Source organism: Balaenoptera ricei, chromosome 1 (genome assembly GCF_028023285.1).
Source record: "Balaenoptera ricei isolate mBalRic1 chromosome 1, mBalRic1.hap2, whole genome shotgun sequence".
Taxonomy (NCBI): Eukaryota; Metazoa; Chordata; class Mammalia; order Artiodactyla; family Balaenopteridae; genus Balaenoptera; species Balaenoptera ricei.
Genome location: NC_082639.1, coordinates 141,372,367 through 141,388,576, shown reverse-complemented (window position 1 = coordinate 141,388,576; position 16,210 = coordinate 141,372,367).

Here is a 16,210-nt window from a genome sequence, read left to right as displayed (position 1 = left end):
CAGACAGTTTTCCCCTCATTCATATTATAATCCATGACAATAGTTAATTGGTTAGAAAAATATCTCATGTTGTTTTACTATAGTGAAACTTATCCAATTCAGATCAGTTGGAAGATGAAGCTGATCTGAGCTTATTAAAATTAGAAAATTTACAACGTTAAAAAAATTCTAGGTAGCAAACTTCCTAAAGGCAGAGAGCTGATTGTACCTGTCTTTGTATACCTAGTATTTAGCTGGCTAACTTGGGCACGGCCCTTGGCCTCCCAGTGCCTCAGTCTCCTCATCTGTAAAATGGCCATAATACTAGTACACATTATTTCATAGGCTTGTTGTGAGGGCTAAATGCTAGGAAAGCACTCATCCAAGGGCCTAGTATGTAGTAAACGCCTAGAAGATATTACCTATTGTTGTTAGGCTTAAAAGGACTCAATCATTACTGCTTGATGGGGATGAAATGCAACTTGCTACCTTTCAACAACTTGAAAGGCTCCCCAAGTCCTTCCAAGAAGAGATCCCTTTCAGTCTCATTCAAAGAATGGATGACCCATTTATAGTTCACAGCACCATGTGCATACCAACAATTACTGTGCTAAAGTCCTTTAACGAGCTGATTTCTTAATTAAACCTGGCATTCCCCTTGCACTCCTGTTTGTCCACTCAATTTTCTTAGTAAATCTTTTAAGTGGGGTAGAAGAAAGTGTCAGTCTAGCCTGACCATGTACATTTATCCATATTTTAGGTTAGTGGCATCTAAAAGAGTGAAGTTATGCTATATTTTAAATCAAAAGAGCAACACACAGAACCGTTGCTACAAATGATACACATCTGTTTTTGAGATGGAGCCTTGGTATATTCTCAGTTCCATGTCAGTCACCTTTCTCTTCTAACCACCTCCTTTGCCTTAAACTCCCTTACTTAACATTATTTCCATCTTGGAACAGAGTCTTTGAATTCATTATGGGGAACTGCAGTTTCCACTTTGTTTTTTATAACTTATTATTTAGAAAGTCCCCTAGTTTTGTTTTTAAGCTTAACTAGGCATTTCATTATTTTGATGACTCGTTTCTTAGCTCCAGTTAGGTGACAGCAATAGCAAGAGGAGAATTAAAGAGAACCTTCAGGGACTGAGCTAGCCAGGACATGCCCAGGCTGCCTCAGATATGTGTGGAGCCTAGAAGAAGAGATCCAACGGAAGCCCACAGCCCTGTTGCCGGGAGACCTCTCCGTGCCCCTCCCACTGCAAGCCAGGCAACCTCTGCCCATAAAGTGCCTCTACCTCATTGCCTTTTTTTAAGTTCCTCAGAGCAACACGAGGCTGGAAAGTCCAGTCCAGACATAGAATTTTTGGCCTCCTTGGAACTCTGTACTAGAATGCAGTGGCACAGGGAGAGAGTCTTGGTGCCCGGCCTGCTGTCCAACCCCCTTTTATTCCCACCAGGCTCTGGTGGCATGAAAGCTCTCACATGAGGTAGGCGGATACCCAGCTCTGTGTCCAAGCAGACCCCCTGCAAAACAGCTCCCCCTTGGCCATTCCAGGAACTGGCAACATGGTCTATCCAGGAAAGACAGACCTGAAAAGGGGCTTATGTGGCCCCAAGTACTTGGGAAATATTCCAGAAGGGAGGATGTGGGCTTATCCCATGAAAGTGCTGCATCAGGACAAGGATTCCTCTTGCCTGGATCTAAAGGCAGTGCTTACTAGGCATTATCATTCTTCTCATTGAGGAGGTAGTTCCTGACCCCAAAGTGGGTATTGGAGAAAGGAGTCCAGTCAAATATAAGTGGATTTTTTTTTTTTGAATACTGTGGTGTATTCTGCACGTTATAAAACTTTAGATGAGGTTAAAGAAGGGAATGAGTTTTGGGACTTCCCGGGTGGCACATTGGTTAAGAATCTGCCTGCAAATGCAGGGGATATGGGTTCGAGCCCTGGTCTGGGAAGATGCCACATGCCGCGGAGCGTCTAGGCCCGTGAGCCACAACTACTGAGCCTGCGCGTCTGGAGCCTGTGCTCCGCAACAAGAGAGGCCGCGACAGTGAGAGGCCCGCGCACCGCGATGAAGAGTGAGTGGCCCCCACTTGCCGCAACTGGAGAAAGCCCCCGCACAGAAACGAAGACCCAACACAGCCATAAATAAATAAAGTACGTTTCTTCCACAAAAAAAATTAAAAAAAAAAAAAAAAGAAAAAAGGGAATGAGTTTAGATGCTAGTGTTGCTACAAGTGCCTCCCTGGAGGAGACCTGAACCAGGTCTCAAATGAACATCTGGGGAACATCTGTCCACTATATTTATTAGCATTTATGATGGCCTTTTCACTTCATGACATCATCAGTCATATCATGTATTTTCTTGAACATTTTTCCTCTTTAAGTTTTTGTCTGGAAAACCACCCTGGCAGTTTTCTGCCCATCTCATTTTTGCGTGGCCCTCAAAATGGAGACAACTCCTTAAAGACCACCACTCCCACTCCTTGCCTCCACTGCATGTGGTTAAATGGTTTCTAAAATGTTTAGATTGGACTTCCCTGGTGGCACAGTGGTTAAGAATCCGCCTGCCAATGCAGGGGACACGGGTTGGAGCCCTGGTCCGGGAAGATCCCACTTGCCGCGAAGCAACTAAGCCTGTGCGCCACAACTACTGAGCCTGCACTCTAGAGCCCGTGAGCCACAACTACTGAGCCCACGTGCCACAACTACTGAAGCCCGCACACCTAGAGCCCACGCTCCTCAACAAGAGGAGCCACCGCAATGAGAAGCACGCACACTGCAACAAAGGGTAGCCCCTGATCACTGCAACTAGAGAAAGCCCACGTGCAGCAACAAAGACCCAACGCAGCCAAAAATAAATAAATAAATAAATGTATTTTTTTTAAAAAGCAAGGAGTGAAAAAATAAAATAAAATAAAATAAAGTAAAATAAAATGTTCAGACGAATTACCACATTCAAGGGCCAAGAAGGTTTCAGGAGTTCCAGAAGCGAAATGTTTGTCTGACACAAGCTGCTTTGGATTATGTTTACATGACACAGGCGTGTTCCTCCTGGCCTTCCAAGTTTGGCCCAGAATCGTCCCCTCAGTCCTTTGCTTGGTGTCATTACAAGTAACAAATCAGAGTGGGAACATTTTCATTTTCTCTGTCTATCTCCAAAATGCCATTCTGGGATGGCCTGGTGGTGACTTAGGAAATAAACCTCAAGGCTCCGTGTAGCTGTCCTGTAGGTACTTGTCTTCCCCATGGGCCAGAGAGCATCCTTTGTGATGTTCATGTTTATAACTGTAGAGTTTCTTCTTTGGTTTAGGGCATGAAATGATGATCGGCTTACGCAGCTCCAGAGTTAAAGCAGAGAAGGTGGGGACACAGATTTCTTAGGTCTTCAATGAAACAGCTGAAGATCATTGTCCTGGCTTTTTGATGAAGTGGAAAGAATTTGGAATGTGAATCAGAGCAACTGGGCTTGATCCCAGATCCCTTCTGTCCTTTGTTGCACATGCACTGGCTGAAGCCCTTGGTGGTCGAGGCATCCGGGATGCCCAGGTGGGCGGCACCACATTCAGGGGGATTGTGACTTGGGGCCAGGTGTTAGCCTCCCTCAGCCTCCCTTTCCCCTTCTGTAAACAGGCAATGACACAGACCCCTCTCAGGGAGAATGGGGAAATGTAAGAAGTGGAAACAGCACACATGGCACTTACGTGGTCAAAATAAATCTTGCAGAGTCAGTGTCCTGGAGTCCAGCGGCTGCCTGGAGGAGCCGGGTGTGGTCCTGTTCTCGTCCTGGGCTGGGGGCCCTGCACTGGCTGTAGCTGCTGCAGAGCAAGTTCTCCGTGGCTAGCAAAGAAGCAGAACTGCCATTTCTGTAGTACAAGAAGAAGATTCTTGCAAGTTTAGCACCCTTCTACCCAACAAAGAAATGCATTATCTCTTTCTTTTTTTAATATATATTTATTTATTTATTTATTTTGCTGCGCCAGGCCTTAGGTGTGGCATGCGGGCTCTTAGTTGTGGCACGCATGCGGGATCTAGTTCCCTGACCAGGGATTGAACCTGGGCCCCCTGCATTGGGAGCGTGGAGTCTTAATCACTGGACCACCAAGGAAGTCCTGCATTATCTCTTCCTTGAGGCCCTGTTAAATATTGGAAAACACATTACCGAATCTAACTTGAAAATATAATTTTTAGAAAGTGACAAACATTTTAGAAAAATGAAAATGTAAAGGGTTCTAGATGCATCGGGGGCTCAGTTATGACCTTCCCCAAGATCTCCCATCTCACCCGGAACCCATCTGCCCTCACGGAGCTGAGGGAACATTCATTTTCCTGAACTCTCACGAACAGTTTCTCTCTGGATCCAGCTCCATGTAATTGGGCAGCCAGTGTCTTGGGGACACAAAGTCAGAGGAAATTCTGAGCCAGGCCCTGTATTTGCTGGGAAGGTAGAGGGACCATTTTCCATTTTTCACTTCTTGCTCAAAGCGCGAAAATGACAGGCCTGTCTGGCCTAGTTACTGCTTTCTGTCTCTCCAGGCGCCAGCACTCAGCTTCCTCCTTATTAATGTTCTGTGATGGTGTGCATCCATCACACAGGCTTCTTAGAGGGCAGACCCCAGCAGGGAAGGTGTTGTGGGCTCACTCTCACAAATATCATCCCTTGTATTATCAGAGCAATTACAAAATACTGCTCTTAAAAATGCAATAATAAAATACCCAACTTTGAGGACTCTCTGTATAATTTATTTGTCTGCCAACTTTCTATTTTTACGATAGAAGGTTGAGCCATGAGGGAAAATAAACCCCAGAGAAGTTTAGTTACCTTAAGTTCTTCCAGGAGTTCAAGAAATTTTATCTTTTGTTTAAAAAAAAATTTTTTTTTTGCCTCTCTAATTCCATGAAAAATAAAAAGAATGAAAGAAATTGTGATTGACAGCGCAAAGATCTGGAGTTCGGGAGGCTCAGAGGAATGGGGGTGGGAGTGGGGGGGGGTGTGTTTTAGGCTCAAATCAGAACCATTTAAGAAAAGAAAATGACGTGGTTGCAGAATGCAGGTTCTATAAGAACGGCTGGAAAATTTAAAAATTTCATTTCTTACAGAATTAATCCAATGCTGCACAACTGTTTGAGGATTCCTAAGAGTCCAGGCTGATGCTAATAAAGAGCTTACCTTCTGAAAGAATGGGATTCAATGTTCCAGTGAGGTCAGGAAAAAGAAAAATAAGAAAAACCAGGCCTGAGAAAGCTGAAGAGGCTGAGGGCAGGGGACAAAACGCTCAAGGAGTTGCTGAGCCTGAAGCCACACCAAGCCAGAGGCAATGCTCACAAAGGAAGGAGGAACTGCTGACTCCAAGTGTCTCCTCTTGGAACAGTAGTGCCCAAAAGCTTTGGCTGGTATCTCTCCAAATGTGGCCTACCCACCATGCCTTGGGATGGTGTTTGTTAAAATGCAGATTCCTGGACCCCGTCCTTGTCTTCCTGAATTAGAACCTTTCAGAATGAGAAGGTGGAATGTGCATTTGATAACATAGCCCAGGGGCACGTTATTCTCACGTCCCTCTCCAGCGCCCTCTTACACAGTCGGACAATAAACACTAGGTCCCTGCTGTGTGTGGAGAAACATCCCGGGAGTGGTGTGCATGTGCCGCTCCAGTGCCTCACACCTCACCTGTTTCTCTTCTCACAAGCAAAAATCAGATTCAAATTAGACAGATGGTGCGTTGCCCAGACGCGGAAGAAGGGTCAAGTCAGAAGCAGGGCGAGAGGGCAGGTTCCCACAAGAATCAGAGAACCTCGGGAGAAAATGCCAAACAGCTGTACCCAGGAGGGAGAGGAAGTAGTGGGGCAGGGGAGGGCCCCACTTCATCCCAGCGGGCCTGGGCCCTACCTGCCAAGGTGCCTAGTTCTGCTCCTCTCCGCTACTCTGCCCCCATCTCCTCCTCTTGGCTCCCCTCTCCCGGGAGAGCCTCCTATTCCCGCCCCAGCACCTGCACGAGAACCCCAAAATCAGGACGCAGCAGGCTGGCTAACTAGCAAACCAAGAAGGCTGACCGCAGGCCTGGCCTTGACCACTGACCGCCTTGTGCCTCCTCAGTTCTCTCTGCAAGAGCCCCCCTCCTCCCTCTCCCCGCTCCGCCCCCCCCCCTCCTTTTACCCCCGTTCCAGTACATCTGTGGCCAAGCCCGTGCGTGGCCTTGGAGCCTGCTCTGCGGGATGCGAATCCCCGAAGAGAAAAGTTTCTGGAAAGCAAACAGAAGGCTTTTGTCGGAATCCAAGCCGGGGTGAGGCCGCAGCGGGCCTCCCAGCTCGGGGCTGCGACGTCGGGGTCCTCTGTCACAGATGAGGGGCCCTCCTCCTCCCAGGACCCCCTCCCTAGAAGTCAGCCCGCCTCTGGCTCCCGGCTCCAGACAGAGTGCGACGCCTGCGCCACCCAGTGGGCGCCGCGGGAACTGCACCCCACGACCCCAGCTCCCTCCCGCCGCTCGCGCTGGACACCGAGACAATTAAGAACAGTGCCTGGCGCCGAGTAGTGCGCGGTGTTAGGTTGCTGTCATTCCTGTGCCAGGAACGAATCCACTCTTAGCAAAAGAAGAGACCGGAATGGCAGTAATATCAACAGCGCGGACGAAGACAGTAACAATACTATTTCAGCGGCGCTTGAAATTTTCCCCAGGGTCACGTTCTGGGCCAGCGGACTCTATCACAGCCCGTGGCAGAAGTGAGAGGTCTGCAGGACTATTACCAGTCTATGGCTTGGGGACCTTGAGGTCCATGCCTTAGAAGCATTCATTTATTCACTGAGCTGCCCTTGTCCTTTATTTATTTATTTTTTTTTAAATAAATTTATTTATTTATTTTTGGGTGTGTTGGGTCTTCGTTTCTGTGTGAGGACTTTCTCCAGTTCCGGCGAGCGGGGGCCACTCTTCATCGCGGTGCGCGGGCCTCTCACTATCGCGACCTCTCCCGTTGCGGAGCACAGGCTCTAGACGCGCAGGCTCAGTAGTCGTGGCTCACGGGCCTAGCCGCTCCGCGGCATGTGGGATCTTCCCAGACCAGGGCTCGAACCCGTGTCCCCTGCATTGGCAGGCAGATTCTTAACCACTGCGCCACCAGGGAAGCCCTGCCCTTGTCCTTTAAACTTAAGTCCCTGAAATCCGAAGGAAGCTGCCCAGGAAACTGCACCCACTTCTGCGGCCCGGGTGGCTCTCCTATGGGTCTCGGTGCTTTTTCTCTTTTCGCCTCGGAAAAGCAAAGGGATGTTTTCCGCTGGCAACTTCCCCTACCTGTGGGGGCAGAGAAAGGCTCAGAGAGGGGAAGGGAGGCTTCGGGGAAGGGAGGCTTCAGAGAAGGGAGGCTTCAGAGAAGGAGAGGGTGTTGTGGATTTCACCTCCTTCCCCTGAGGATGGTGCTTCCAGCCGAGAGGTGATAGAACACCTGAATCCATCGGGCTTGTCCTCCGCCCACCAGCCCTTGACATGGCCCTCTGGCTGATGTGGGAATAGGAAAGTGGTACCTGGCGGCCAGAGCAGGACTCCTCCAGCCGACCAGGTCTGCATTCCCACACCTGAGGCTGCCTTGAAACTCTGGATACCTCCCCAGTGGGGTTTGGGGGCCTCACTGAACACCATTTGTAGAAAATCAAGTCATTGTGCAGACATGTGTGTATATATGTATGTATGTATGCTTCCTCACACCAGGTATTTGCATGACTTTCTCCAATACTTGTTCAAGTGTGCCCACATGTCTCCTCCTCAGAGAAATTTCCCCTCACCACCCTAGGACGACAGCCCCCGATCCACCTCCTCTACTCTGGCATTATTCTAGGCAGAACAGGGTAACGGAGGGACCAACTGACACTCAGAGCCAAGGAAGGGAGGGGAAGTTGTAGAAGATGAGGTGTGAGAGGTGGCCAAGGGCCAAAACAGGTGGGGTCTTGCCAGCCATAGTAAGAGGTGTGACTTATGTTCTGAGTCTGAAAAGGAGGGATGTGATCTGATTTTACTTTTTTTTTTTTTTTTTTTTTTTGGCTGCTCCGCATGGCTTGCAGGATCTTAGTTCCCTGACCAGGAACTAAGAAAGCACCAAGTCCTAACCCCTGGACCACCAGGGAATTCCTTTTTATTTTTTTCTGATTTACATTTTTTAAAGATCACTCTGGCTGCCATTCGGAGAACTGATGAGGGGAGTATGGCAATAACAGGAGCAGGGAGACTGGTTAGGAGGTCATTGGAAGTGACGATGTAGCTTGGCCTAGGCCAGTAGCAATAGAGATGGTGGGAGGAGGTCAGATTTGGGATATGTATCTGAGGGTGGAATGGACAGGAATCGCTGATGGATTTGGATATGATGTGTGAGGGAAAGAGAGAAATAAAGGATCCTTTTCAGGGTTTTGTTCTGAGCCACTGGAAGGATGACAACTCCTAACATGTACCGTTAGCCAGGCTAACTCTTCTGAACCCTTGGCATATTTTAAAGCCATTACAACTTGACAACAGGGGACTTCCCTGGTGGCGCAGCCGATAAGACTCCGTGCTCCCAATGCAGGGGGCCCAGGTTTAATCCTTGGTCAGGGAACTAGATCCCACATGCATGCCGCAACTAAGGAGTCCAACTGCCGCAACTAAGGAGCCCATCTGCTGCAACTAAGACTCAGCACAACCAAATGAAAATAAATTTAAAAAAACTTGACAACACTCCTATGAACTAGGTGTTTTTATTGTCCCCACTTTACAGAAGAAGAAACTGAGGCACAGAGAGTTTAATCCATTTGCATAGTTTCACATGGCTAGCAAGTGGAAAAGCTCGGATTTGAGTGAACTCAGTGTTTAACTACTGCACAGCTCTCCCTCTTTATAAAAAAAGAAGTATGCCATTAACTGTGACAGGGAAGGCTTGGGGAGGAATGGGGTGTCGGGGGAATGTGAATCCAGAGTTCTGGCTTGGATGTGTTCAGAGGAGATGCCTTTCAAACATCCAAGTTGGGTGTATGACTCTGGTCCTGGAGGGAGGGAGGGAGCATTTGGGGCTGGAGTATTAACTGTGGCAAGGAGAGAAGAGAGTTCTTGAATGGATGGTGATGGAAACTGATCTTTCAGTGCAGTCCATCAGGCCTTTGGGGCATCAGGAAGGTGTTGAGGAAATGGCCCAGGCAACTGGGGGCTCTGACCTGGGATGGGAAAGGTGCAGGGACAGAAGAGAACTCATCTGGGGCCGTGGCAGCTCGGCCAGAAGACCATCTGTGAAGGCAGCGTGCCGTGCCCAGTGGCAGCAGTCCCGGCAGTGGCATCCTAACCGTAGCGTGGCCTCGGCTGGGTCTCCTGCCTTGGGACGTTTCCCCAGCGTGGGTCTCCAGCCTCCCCGCTGATGACATCTGTGTGCATCCCCACACCCACTGAGTAAGTTCCTTCCCTGCTTAAGCCAGTCAGCCAGTTCCGTGCCCCCCGCCACCCGGGCTCTGCTGGAGTGGCTGTGCTGAGCTTTCAGCTGCCGTCTCGCTCTGCCTACAGTAACAGTGTTTGGGGTTCTTCTTCTTCCGGTCCCTGAAGTTAGGATTCCTGGCCTGTCAAAGCCTTGCTATGCGACTCCTGCCAGATCCCCACCCGTGTCCCTGAATGCCCGTGCCTCACAGGAGGAGGGCTTCTCTCCCAGCAAAGCCTCTGCAGGCGAGAGCCCCTGTGCAGCAGCCAGCCCCCAGCATAAAGGTTATAACTACCGCCGTCATGTCCCAGGGACAATCCTTTGACGTTCCTGGCTCTAAATGAGTCATCAAACCTCCCAGCCTCATGTCCCTGATATTTTTTTCTGACTTCACAAGACCAACTGAGGCTGGAGTCCTCCTCCCAAGGAAGGCTGCAAGCCTCCAAGTCAGGGACTAGGCTGGGAGGCTCCTGGCTTCTCCTGGGTGGGGCCTGGGCTATGGCTGGCGATGGCTGAGTCAGGATAGAGATGTCACAGCTTTTCCAAAGGCAGCAGAGGCCGTGCAGCACCCACACAGGCCGAGGACATGTCCAGCCACCTTGCCCGGCGAGGAAGCTGCAGTGAGGGGCCTTTCTCTGCGCCATGGTGGATACCTGGGAATGGAAGTTCGGAAACTCGAATCACATTTTCCCATAATGTGCCACGATTGCTTAGAGACTGCCTTCCTCAGCTGCCAGGGATCAGTGGCTCCTGACACGTTGACTTTATTTTTTCTTTCCATATTTTTTTTATTGGCGTATAATTGCTCTACAATGTTGTGTTAGTTGCTGCTGTAGAACAAAGTGAATCAGCTGTGTGTATACATATATCCCCTCCCTCATGGGCCTCCCTCCCACGTTGACTTGAAATCTCTCTGTTCCCTGTTAGTTAGCTAGTTGAACTTTCTACGGTGGCACCCATGAAGGTCACCATTCAGCGCCAGACCCAGATCCCGCGGGAGGGATTTCGTTGCCGTGGAGATGGAATCTGGGCTTGGCGCTGCTGGCTTGGCCGCTGGGTGTTCCTGGGGTTGACTCACAGCCCAGCACAGAGCAGGAGGACATCCTTGTGGACCCCAAACTTTTCCTTCCCCAACTTGATCCAGACCATGACTTCTGCTGGCCAGCTCTTTACCCTTGGTACTTGCTATGTGCCACCAAAACGTGCAGCCCCGGGAGCCCACAGCCAAGCCCACAGGAGCCAACCTTTGGCCTCCTTGGATCTCAGCCACACCCCAAAGACCCAGAGAAAAGTGACTCAGGTTGGACACAGTGGCTCCAAATGACCTCAAGTGACTCAAAGCAAACAGAATCAAGTTGACACCCAGTGTTTCACTTACCAACTCGCTTTGTCATTTATCCGGCAGTGAGTGCCATCATTTCCCAGCAGGTTTATCCAGCTATTTAAATGTGGGCAGGCTGGCTAAAATCCTCTCGCTCTGGCTGCGTGTCAGGATCAGTCACCTGGGAGAGCTTTGGCAATCACTGAAGCCTCGGGCCTCCTGCAGAGATTTAATGGGGCCAGGGTGGAATCCTGTGCATCTGTGTGTTTCCAGAGCTTTCCAGGTGATTCGAATGTGAAGCCAGGGTTCAAACCCATGACTCTAACATTTGATTCTGTTGGGGAGAAGGATGCTAAACTGACATACTATTTCCACCCCCAACGCGGCCGTGAGCACATCTGCAGGCTGACTCATGCCCTTGGCTGGTGGGCCTCTGGTATGAACTGAGCTATGCTCATTTCTGACCCACAATTCTTTTTTTTTTTTTTTTTTTTGGCCGCACAGCATGGTGTGTGGGATCCTAGTTCCCCAACAAGGTATCGAACCCGCGCCCCCTGCAGTGGAAGCACAGAGTCTTAACCACTGGACCGCCAGGGAAGTCCCCCATAATTGTCTCTGTAGCCAATTCTTTCTCCTTCAGTTTTCAAAACATTGAAGTTTCTGCTTCATTCTCTGGACTGTGAGTTGAGAGTCTCATTCTGTAGAACACTTCTGAAGGCAAATTATTACGCTACAAAAAATCTAGTTATGGGAAAGTAGGTTGAGAAGGAAACAAGAAACGTCATCTTATTGTTCTTAGACAGTTATGGATCCTTTACCTACACCCTGTTTTGTTTTGCTTATATGTTTTTCTTACATCAACACTTTGTTATAAATCTTTTGTTTGTCTGTCTTAGCTTTTTAACTTTAGAGACTTTTGAACATACACCAAAGTAGACAGAATGCTATGATGCGCTATCACCCACCCGTCAAGCCCAGCAACGTCCACACTGGCCCCATCCCCCCCTCAACTATTATTCTGAAGCAAATCCCAGATATCATACTATTTAATCTGTAAAAGTCTTAGTAAATCACTCAGAAAGAACTCTTTTTGTATCATAACCAGTAATTCCTGGTGTTCGAATTCCCCAATTGTCTCAAAATTGTCATAAATGGATTTTTAGAAAAACAGTTTGAATCAGGGTTTAAATAAGGTTCACCTGTTGAAATTGGCTGCTCTAACTTTTTTTTTAATCTATAGGTTACTCCTGTCTTTTTTTTTCCTCTCAATTTGTTTGTTGAAGACACTGGGTTGTTTATTCTGTAGATTTGTCCACAATCTAGATTTTGCTGATAACCTTCCTATGGTGTAATTTTACAGGATCTCTGTCCCTATTTTTCCTGTAAATTGGTACTTGGATCTAGAGCTTAATCATATTCAGGTGTGGTTTCAGTGGTGGGATATTCTTCCAACAGGAGGCACGTGATGTCTGTTTGTCTCTTTCCCTGATACTGGATGCTGCAGGTGGTCAATGCCTGAATCTTTTGAAATATCACTCTTTCAGAATAGTCATATCTGATTCTATCATTTTCTCCTTCATAGAAGTATTCCTACTTATAAATAAAGGAGGAATGATACAATCAGATATTACTGTTTATCTACTGTTTGACACCCAGGATAATTGCTTGATTTCCTCCCTTTATTTACCATTTTCAAAACAATGAATTGCTTTCTTACCATCCTCCAACAGTGAATAATCAGAGTTTAGTTTAGTTTTTAGTATTACTATGAATCCATGGATTTTTAACACATTTGATGTGTTTCAATTCGTTGCAGTTAATATTCTTACTGATGCTCAAGTGGCCCCATTTTGATCAGCGGAAGTCTCTTCCAGTTGGTTCATGAATCTTTTAAACATGACTTGAGAAGACTTGTACATTTTCTGCTTAGACCTAGAATCAGCCATTTCTCCCAAAGCTCTGATGCCTTTCGGTGGGAAATGGTATTTGGAGACCTCACTTTGGACGTGCAGAGTTGACATATTCTTTTATCTGACCAAAGTGTCCCCTGATTTCAGTTTCTCTATCCTGGTCTTAGAGTTAGAGTAGGTATTGGCTTTAGTTCTGAGGCCACTAGCCCTGAATCCACAAATGCTGATGAGCGCTAGGTGGGGAGAGACAAAGACAGTCATAAGGTGTAGGCACCAGGTGGAGGGGGAGGCAGGTGGGGGAAGCCTTCTAGACAAGTGGTCCCCAAACTTTTTGGCACCAGGGACCAGTTTCATGGAAGACAATTCTTCCACAGCCGGGGAGGGGTGTTGGGGACCCCTGCTCTAGAGCAGTGTTTCTCAAACCTTAATTTGTGTGCGAATTACCTGGTGATCTTGTTGAAAGGCAGAGTCTGATTTGCAGGCCCGCGGGGCATGAAATGTTGCACATCTAAAAAGCCTCCGAGGGATACAGGGATGCTTGTCTACGGCTGCACTCTGAGTGGCCAGGCTCTACAAGCAATAAGCAGTAAGCGGGGTATCAGCACTAAATGCTAAAGGAGCTCAGTGCAGGGGTGAGGGAGCCATCATAGAGGAGGCAGCATTTTTGCTGTGACTTTTTTTTTAAATCAGGAGCCACAGCAACAAAGAAGTGGCATCTTCACGTTTAAATTAAAAAAAAAAATTATTAAGGTATAACATTCATAGATCAAAGGGAACAAATCATAAGTGTACCGCTTGATCCAGTTTTTGAGATAAAATTCACACACCATAAAATTCACCCCTTTAAAGTATACACTTCAGTCGTCTTTCATACAGTCACAGAGTTGTATAACCATTGCCACTAACTAATTCCAGAACATTCCCATCATACCCCAAAAGAAATTCCATATCCATTAGCACTCATTCTCCACTTCCCCCTCCCCCAGACCCCAGCAATCACTAATCTACAATATTTTCTATCTCAGTGGATTTGCCTGCTCTGGACCTTTCATATAAATAAAATCATACTATTATATATGTAGTCTTTTGTGACTGGCTTCTTTCACTAAGCATAATGTTTTCAAGGACCATTCATGCTGTAGCATGTATCAGTACAACATTCCTTTTTATGGTTGAGTAATATACCATGGTATGGATGGATCACATTTTGTTTGTCATTCATCACCAGCTGCTAGACATTTGGGTTATTTCTCCCTTTTAGCTGTTATGAATAATGCTGCTATAAACACTCACGCACACATTTTTTGTGTGGCATATATTTTCAATTCTTTGGGGTGTATACCTAGGAGTGGAAATGCTGGGTCATAATGGTAACTCCATTAAATTTTTGAGGAACTGCCAAACTGTCTTCCAAAGTAGCTGCACCATCTATCATCTGCAGTTTGATGAATAAATTTTTATACATAGCACACACCCATATCGCCACCACCCAGATTAAGAAATAGGATGTTATCAGCACTCTAGAACCCTCCCCTGAACCTCTAGTTTGACCTCCGTCACCATTGATGGCTGGGACTTTGAGAGGTGGAACTGGGGGAACATTTCCACAATGAACCAGGCAGGGCTTTAAATCCAGCTTTAAATCCTTCCATGTGGACAGGTATGCAGCTTTTCCTGTTGTACCAAGGCCTGGTGAGCAAAGAGGTTTCCTCCCTCCTCACCTCACTTCCTGCACAGCCAGTGGACCCTTTCAGAGGAACAGCAAGCGGCAGGTTTGGGATCCTCTGGGAGCCTCGGGGGCAGCTGAAGTGAGGAAGCGACATGCCTGATGCCCAGGATTCATTCTGGAGGACAACTTCAGCCCGAAGCACCCTGGTTAAGCCTGTTGTGTGGCCCATGGCTGTGATGGAGGCGTCTGCCTTTGCAGTGGTCCTGTCACCATCCTCCCTGCCCCTTTAGTGTCCCCTTACCTCCCACCAGCAGGCCCTTTGGGAAAGACCCAGCCCTTCAGACCCCAGCCCGCCCATAGGCGCCGAGGCAGGACTTTCTGAGCAGGTCTCCGGCCATCAGGGAACCGTGCAGGGCAGCGGGCAGCACAGGCTTCTGTTCTGCGGCCAGAATCTGCAGAGTGTGCTCGGCCAAGCGGTGCTCCTGGGAGGTGGTCCCTGCGGAGGCAGGCCTGCTGCTGCCACAGTGAGGCCCCGGCCCTGGGAGGCCCTTTCTCCTACCTCAGCGGTTCTCCTGCGTCCAGCCCTGCACTCCAACCTTTTCCCCTAAACTGACCTTCTCCCTCTGGCCTTATCCCAGCACACACAGGGAATCACACCCACACACCCACACACACGCACTCAAAACTGCTCAGAGAGATTAATCTCTGACCTGCAAATCTTTTATTGCCAATGACCTTTCCATACTAGCACCCACCCCCCGCCCTGGAAGTCACTCCTGCCAGCTCCTCTAAGAGACTGTGTGAGACACCCCTTGGCAGGTGCTCTGGCCTTTCTCTCAAAATACCGCCCCCGACACAAACAGCCTGAAATTGTCACGTCCCTCCAGCCCACTGTCTGGGAATCTACCACTCAGAGGTGAATTTGGGTAATCTTGAAAAGATACACATGTCCCTGGGAGGATCAATCTGCCATATATCAGGGTGCGTTAGCTTAATGGATTACTCAGCTGCCAACACGGAGCTAGGAAGGGCAGCTGCAGGCCTGGGCGTGTGGACGGGGAGTGGAGGGGTAGAAAACTCTGGAGCATGGCGTCCACGACGGGCAGGGTGGGCTGGGGCGTGCTGCAGGAGCTCTGGGAGTGCCCCATGCAGTCCGAGGCTCTGGCGAGATTAAGTCCCAAGTCAGGGTCTAGAAAGGGAAATGGGAGGAAGCCAAAGACAAACTTTTTAAGGTTCTATATTTTATATGCACCAGGCAGGGGTTGGAAGCCAAACTGCCTTTCTCTTCCCCGGGGTCCCCTTGCTCCTCCTCGTCTCTCCTCTTTCTTCTCATCCCACACTTTCTTTCCTCTCCTCCACACTGCCCTTCCCCTATTCCTTTCCTCTGACCCTAGAACAGAAAATAATCTCATTAGTTCTATTTTCTCTATATTAAAGATTTGAAAGTCTTTAGGGGGCTAGCCTTAGAATCTAACTATTGTTATGGCACCACTTTTTGGGAAAATTGCATGGTCTAGCCCTGTGCCTGGCTCAGCAGGTGCTCGACCAATGCTGGTTAAGTAAATAAGGGAGTAAAGGAAAGTCACTTCATTGTGAATCCCAAATGCTAGACTGGGCGGTGGCCTTTTGGAACCGATCCCTATGGCTTTCCGGTGGGCACAGATCAGAGGTGTCAGGTGTCCTGGGCTCCCACAAGATTCCAAAGATGAAGCCAGGGTGGGACCAGGACCCAGACCCCTAATCTTGTGTGACTTCCTTCCTTGTGTCTTTGCAGCTTTTCTTTCTGGAGAGGTCAGTGGGGCAGGGACTGATGGGGTCACAGCGCCCTCTGCTGGTGCGTTTTCATAGTCGGTTTTTACATACTTGGGTTTACATTTATGTTTACTCTTGTTTTGAATGGGCTTGGG